The sequence below is a fragment of the Pteropus medius genome, unplaced genomic scaffold, assembly GCF_902729225.1.
Source record: "Pteropus medius unplaced genomic scaffold, Ma_sr-lr_union100, whole genome shotgun sequence".
In the NCBI taxonomy this organism is placed as follows: Eukaryota; Metazoa; Chordata; class Mammalia; order Chiroptera; family Pteropodidae; genus Pteropus; species Pteropus medius.
Window position 1 is genome coordinate 4164347 of NW_024340849.1, and position 8068 is coordinate 4172414.

An 8068-nucleotide genomic window follows, 5' to 3' on the forward strand; every position below is an offset into this window, starting at 1 on the left:
AAAAGTTGAAAATCACATGATATCACTTATATATGGGATATAAACCTAAAAGCAACAAAGGAACAGGACAAACAGAGACTCATGGACATGGAAAATGGACTAGTCGTTACCAGAGAATAGGGGGTAGGGGAGGAGGGGATAGATAGATGGAGTAAAAGGGGTCAAATATAGAGGGGTAGGGATAGGGCAAAGTGGGTAAGGGGGATCAAATATATGGTAGCTGGTCTATGGCCATAAAACCCTGATCAAGTCTGATCCCGTCTGATCTTGGAAGCTAAGCAGGGTCGGGCCTGGTTAGTACTTAGATGGGAGACCACCTAGGAAGACCAGGTGCTGTAGGTATAAAAAAATTAGAAGAAAATAATAGATTGTAAGCTGACAAGGTCCTTGCAATCTGTGAGGTCGACCAAGGGTTGCCTCGTCTGAAAAATAAAAAAAATAAAAAATAAAAATATATGATAGCTGAAGGAAACTGGACTTTGGGTGGTAAATACACAATGGAACATATAGATGTCAAATTATAATGTACACCTGAAAATTATGTAATCGTATTAACCAATGTTACCTCAATAAACAATTTTTAAAAATGCATGCGCGTAAAATAAATGTACAGCTAAAAATTAGGAACTGTACAAATAAGGAGAGAATCCAACAGAAAATATTAGATATTTCACAGGTGGTTTTGGCTGTCAAATTTGCCTTGGGTGAACATTTTCTCAGTATTTTTCTGTATTTTATTATATAATTTAAATTCCCAGCCATGTATATGTAATAAAGACCTCATCTCAGTTGTGTCAACTGCATTGCTATTTTTAGTCTTTATTTAAAATCAAATGTTAACTCTGCTTTATTGAAAATATTGCATTTTTTAAAATATTGCATTTTAGTAAAAATGATTTTAAAAAATTGTTCAATTTTTAGTTCTGTTGTACTTTGTACCTTCATAAATAATAAAAGTCAAATATAGCACACATAAAGTTATGTTTAGTTAGGCACAGTCTCTCTCTGTCTCTTTTACACACACACACACACACACACACACACACACCTACACATACTCACAAAGAACTTATTCCATACCCATATGTGTGTAAACAAATATATGATACAATCAAAACATTTAAAATGATGGCACACTAACCAGTGCTACCGCAGTTACTGCAGGCCAACACATAGAGTTAATCCAGTTGCAAAGCTTTTCTTAAAGCCTAAGTTATTTTCTCTTGTCCACATATTCCAACTCTAATCATCAAATCAGCATTATCAAAACTCTCCATTTACTCCTGATGACCACCCTTCTTTTTATTTACCTGATTCCATTTTGCTGTTCAGTAAAACCCAATTTGTAAGACCGAGACCATCCATTTTATCCTATTCCCTGTTAGGATACCTGTTATATATCCGGGGTCGTAGGCCACAGTTTTACCCCATTAATGGCGGCAAAGGGCACAACTAAACAGACAATGTGTATCTGTCTTATTAAGATATTTTATTTTAACAGGATGAGGGTACTATCAGTACTTATCAAGCAGAAAGTCCCACGATATATACACTTGTTCCCTTAATGTATCTAGAGCAAGCTTCCCAACCTTAGCACACTAGATATTTGGGGCTGATAATTCTTTGTCGTAGAGGGATGTCCTCTGCACAGTAAGATGTTTAGCATCAATCCTGGCTGCTGCTCACTAAATGTCAGTAGCAATGCCCCCATTGTGACAATCAAACGTGTATTCTTATATTTCTAAATGTTCCCTGGGGGTAAAATCATGCCCAGTTGAGAACCACTGGTCTAGAGAGATTATTTAATTATGCATCAGATTGTTTGTCATTTGATATACTGGGTTGAAAATACATTCGCTATTTGCGTTTTCTTAAACTAATAAAAATCTTAGTATTGAATTTGCTAGCTTCTATGGAAAGGAGAATACTAGTGTTATTTCAATCAAGGTTGCCCTAGTAAATTTTCCGAAAAGAGTGGAAACATTATAAAATAGAAAGAATACCTTTTTTATTGTTTCACTTTTTTTACCTTTCTAGTTTAAAATGATAAAAGCAAACGGTATAACTTCAGTTAAAAAAAATAAGTCTTTTAATATTGAAAAGTAGTTAAATTATTAAATTTATCTAAATGATTTATTAATAATTTATATATTCTGATTTTGTATGCTTTACTGCATCTGCTTTGAAATTGCAAATTTTAAGAAATACAATACTTTATTTTTTTTCAAGTTGTTTTAAAATTTGGCTAGACAATTTAATTGGAAATGGAGACATTAAAACATAAATTATGAAAATGTCATTAAAGGGAAAAGCCAGTTCGTTATTTAAATGAATAAAGATGGTTCATTTGGTATCAGTTATACTGTTTTATTTGTGACATCAGACAGCCCTGTTTAGAATTTCATATTCCTAAACAAAGAAGAATACAAGAGTTCTAATTTGGCACATCAATCACTGAAAATGAACATAACCTAATGTCAGTACTGAATCAGGCCATCAATTTATTGCTTTGTAAAAGCAATCAGCAAGCTATCAAGCAATAAAGTGTATGAGATAAGTGCTTCTTCTGAGACAGCCCTGGCACTGACAGTGATATACCGATGGGGAAGCAACTCTTTCCAGAATGTTCTGCCTATTACTTGTTAAAAGCCCCGAACTGTGCAACAGATGTGAAATATGTTTCTTATTATTATGGACCAATCTAGTGTGTTTAATAGCTTTGGATGTCACTTGGACTTGCTGTCTTATTTAATGAGGTTATACGTGAACCTTTTTGCGTTCTTAGAACCTTTATGTCGAGAAGTGCCGCCGTGAACTGCTTTTCATTCAATTTCCCAAAGACAGAGAGTTAACTCGCTCCCGCCTCATTACACAAAGACCGAAGTGTCTGGAGCAAATTGTGATGCTATTAAAATAGTGTCACTTCCGACTAAAAGACCAGATATTTTACATTGTGTTAACCAGATGTGATTGGTTGTTCATAGACATCTAGTAGATTCTGGATGCTTTACTCCAGGGCTGTTTCGTTCGCTGGGGATGAAAGAGTAGAGATAGGGAAAAGCGTTGACTCTTTTCACCTGATCTGTACATATATGAGATGGATATGATTTTACAGTACAATGAACTCTCTAACTCTTATCTGTGATTTCCACAGGGCTTGAAACTAAAAATCTTTTCATATAATTTTTTTTTTTCTGGGAAAGCAAGAGCCTTAGGGAATGATAAACCACCATCAAAAACAGCACCACAAAAACACTGCCATTTCTGTTTTTAATAGGATCCAAAGTATCTTTTAAAAAGTCAGTGTTTCTTCCTTTCTAAGGATGAGTAATCCTAGTCCTGAAAACTGATAGGATCAATACAATTCGTTTTTACTGCCTTACATCATCAATAGATTTGGTGACTTTTGTGCATTTAAATTAGACATTTATAGTTTTATTTAAAGTCCATAGAATAGTATCTTAATGATGAATTCTTGCTTGCAGAGAAAAACTTAACTATACGTTTATGAATAACCTATAAGAAACATTTACTAGAAGATGTAGCCCAAGTAGACAGACCATACATTTTGAGTTAGTATATTTCAGGTTAATTATAATTGCTATTATTATAATTACTACTACGATTATTATTATTATGATATTTTCCTCAGCTTTTCAAAACCAAAAGCTACAAGTTTAAGAAAATCAAGAACAAATAGCTTGCTGCAGCATGGCTTCATGTGTAAGTATAATCGATAGATAGTAAAAGAAGTATACTTCGTAAAAAGAATTTGGTTAAAGAGAAAGTACTCTAAATTAATGGCATACGCAGACAAGTACTAATTGAATTTCAATCTATCGGGCAAGAAAGAGGGTATAGACTAGAACTGCCATAGCAAAATATTTTTGAATAATATTTTGAAAACAATAAATATGCAAAACACTTGGTATATTATTAACACAGGCTAGATTATTCTGATATAACTGACAATTCCAAAATCTCAGTGGCTTAAATTAGGCATGCATGATATTTTATTGTCAACATAGATGCAAAAGAAAAAAAAGACCCTGAATAAATTTAATATTAATTCTTACTAAAAACTATAAGAACATTAGAAATAGTAGGAATCTTCCTCAAACTGATAAAGTGCATCTTCAAAAACTCTACAGGTAAATCATACCTAATGGTTAAAGACAGAGGGCTGTTCATTTAAAATCAGGAACAGGACACAGGTGTCCAAAACATCACTTCTATTATACGTTGTGTTGCCAAACAGTAAGCGAAACAATAATTACAAAGACGTCTAGATCAAGAAGAAAATTTTTATTCACTGACAACCCGTTCATAAAAATAAGAAATATAAATGATAGAATTTACAATAAAACTAGTATCAAGTGAATTTAGCAAGATCGCACTGAATAGAGGACAGTAATTGTATTCCTGTATATTAGCAAGAATCAACCAAAAATCTAAATAAAAATTGCCATTCAGCACAGCATCAAAAACATAAAAATACAGATAAATCTCACAAATTATTTGAGAGACCTGTATGATTACTGAGAGAAATTAAAGAACTAATATGGTTTGGAAGACTCACTATCATAAAGAGGTCAATTTTTTTTACATCGATGTACACTTTCAATGAGATAAAAATCATGTGGGCTTCTTTTTGGTAGATAGTGACTAATTAATTTTATAATCCATATGGAAATGTAAAAGGATGCAGATTAGACAAAAGAAGTTTTTAATTTTTTCTATAAAGTTTAAAATGTAAAAAAAAAAAAAAATTGAAGAATGCCACTACCTGATTTCAAGACACAATCATGCAGTTATCAAGAGAGTAAGAATCTGGTATAAAAATAGAAGAATAGATCAATGAAACAGAATAGAAAATTCAGAAATGGCCTAACAGTTATAGAGACCATTGATTTTGACGGAGGTGCAGTGGAGGAAGGATATCTTTTGAAAAACAGTGCTGGGACAGAGTGACCATATACATTAAAAAGGAACTCTGTTTGATGCCTTGGCCCATGTCTCAACCATCTGGGCTGCTCTGACAATAGATAGATAGATAGATAGATAGATAGATAGATAGATAGATAGATAGATAGATAGATAGATGATAGATAGATAGATAGATGATGAGTAGATGAATGAATGAATGATAGATAGATAGATAAGCCAGATGATAGATGATAGATAGATAGATAATAGATAGTTAGATGGAATAGGTGGGCTTAAATGAATGGGCTCAAATTATGATAGGCAGACTAAGATAAATAGATGATGAATGGAGAATGAATATAGATAGATAGATAGATAGATAGATAGATAGATAGATAGATAGACAGATGAATGATGGTAGATGATAGGTAGATGAATAGATAAATAGATGATAGATGATGGCTAGATAGATAGATAGATAAGATAAATAGATGAATAGATAGATAGATAGATAGATAGATAGATAGATAGATAGATAGATAGATGACAGATAGATAGATGATAGATGATAGGTAGATGATGGATAGGTAGATAGATTGGATGGCCTGGGAACCCTGTGAGATCTCCTCTCAAGGTGCTGCATCCACTCATGAGGCTCCGCCCTCGTGCCCAAGTCATCTCTCAAGACGCCACCTCCCGACACCACCACACCACACCTGAAGATTTCACACATGAATTTTGGAGGGACACAACTCTTCACACTACATCAGCCCAGATACACAAATTAATTTGAAATGGATCATAGACTTTAACGAAAGAACTAAAACTGTGACACTTTAATCAGGAAACTTGTATTTCTTAGCTCCCCAGTACTAGTTAAGGTCATCCGATTTGCTTAGACCTACGAAGTTTGAAGAAAAAACGATGTCAATTGTAGGGGGAAGCTTAATTGAGTGTGTGCTTCCCTTCCTGTGCAGGAAAACAGGGTGACCACCTGCCCCACGTCCTGCCTGGGGCGTTCTCCACTTGACCCCTACGCCCGCAAGGCTGTTCAGGTGAGGCTTTCGCTCTCGGTTTCTCTTTGACTTAAAAGGCCATTCCTGATGGCTCTTTTCCAGATGTCTCCTGCCTCACCCATATCTGTCCCATCGATACCACGTCTGCTTTCCCTTGCAGATTTTACTGTCGTCTACAGCACCTACGAAAGGCGGCGTGTTATGTTAATGAGGCGCTTATTTTCTTCCTCCCCTGTTCGCAAACAGAGCTGGCGCCTCGTGTATCCCCAGCTCTGTCTCTTCTTCTCAGGGCCCCAGTGGCGTCTGGCTCTTGAGGGTCAGGCACCCTCTCCAGCCCTGACCGAGACGCTGCTCGCTCGCGGGCGCGGGCTCTGCCCCTCGCTCTGCCTTCGTGGGCAGGTCACCTCCCTGGTCCTAATCACGTCAAGGACTGACGTCTGTAAACTACTCCCATGCCATTCAATACGGTCGCATTTTCCTTGTCAGAATTATAATTCCTTTTAGCTAACGAACAGCCTATCTGCTGAGTGGTATTTCTGGATAGTTTTCCTTTGAAATCCATGCCCATTACGAGGCTTTTCAATGGAAAAGAGCATCCCATTATTTCCATTCAGTTCAGTGGGAAAGGTCCTAAACTGTGTCAGATCAAAGGCAACACCTCTGTGAAATTGTACAGAGGCTGACGTCGTAGTATTCCTAGGGTAGTGACTTTAATTTCTTCATCATTTATTGCAAGCAGCACAATTCCCTTCCATAACCTGCACCTATCAATATCAATTGTGTTTCCAATTTGGGGCAATGCGGCCACCAGTGATGAACAAATGCCAGGAGCAGATGCTGTCACTCGGCTGCTATGGATATAAATGTCTACAGCTTCCTTCCCGCCACCCCCCCCTTCTTCTTTTTGATGTCCTAGGACCTGGCAGTAAATTGCCTGCTGTCATTTATTCTTCTTAAAAACAAAAAACAAAAACAAAAAACTCTCTCCACTGTGGTCGAGGCTGTATATTCAATCTGCCGTTGAAGAAATTCCCAACAAGCATCCGTTCCTTGTCTTCACTCCTCCTCCTAGGTCATGAAATCGGTGACACTAACTCTGGGTTCCTTTTTAAAGTGTGAATTTAGAACCGTGTGACACTATGTGAGCTCTGACATTATCTGATGAAGAGGCTAAGGAAAGAGTACAAAGTTTGAACCAGAAAGTAATTTATTTGTATGTATGACATCTATTTGTGAAATTCCTGTCTCATGCCTGAATTGGTAGCCCTGATGGGTTTGAATGTCTCAAAATGGCCTTTTGCATGAATTTAGAAAAATAAAAATTAAAACTCTGACTATATGTGACCCATTCCTTTAAAAAAAATCATCCATTTTATCAAATGACTAAGAATTTAATGTCTTCTAAACTGCATGAAAAAGAGATATCTTGACACCCAGAGTTCAAAGATTCCAGAACTGGCACATAAGATGATCGTATTTATTAGTTTTCTCAGAACTGTGGGTTAGCCCATGGCAGTCTCAATTTTATGTGTCTTGACACAGTGAAATTATTTAATTCTCTGCAGAGTCCTTGTTTGGAAGTTGAATTATAAGTCACCCGGGCTAATGTTTACTCATCCCTCCTTGCGTGCATTTAACTTTCCCTTTTCTGGGTGGATTTTCGTTGACTGCAGAGGAAAGGCATGCACTCTGTTCTGGGACCAGAGATGTGGCTCTGAAAGTAGCAGACGCAACTCTGTCCCCCTTTCAAGGAGCTTGCTTTTTGTGCGTTGCGTTACAGACATTAAACCTTGAATGAAAAAATTACAACGAAATATGAGCAGGATGTCGGAATATAGAATGTGGTGGGAAGAGAACCGTAAGTATGGAAAGATGAGGAAAAGCGTCCACTGAGAAGTTATGAGTGTGAACAGAAAAGGGCTTTTATGGAGAGTAACCTCACAGCGTGACCTAATCATAAATTCCTAAGGGGCAGGTCAAGGTGGAAGGTCATGCCCCAGGCATAGAACTTCTTTAGCAAGATATTTATCCTTGCCTTAAGCCAACCTGTCCCTTGGTTCTGTACCTCTAGGTTAACTCACCTTTGAAATGCCTCTTTTTGTACCCCTCCTTCTTAACCATGCCTA

At 36.5% G+C, this 8068-nt stretch overlaps 1 pseudogene; it reads left to right on the top strand.

Annotated features, from left to right (window-relative positions):
• Positions 1-223: 223 nt before the first annotated feature.
• LOC120590365 (uncharacterized) lies at positions 224-342 on the top strand (annotated as a pseudogene).
• Positions 343-8068: the final 7726 nt, after the last annotated feature.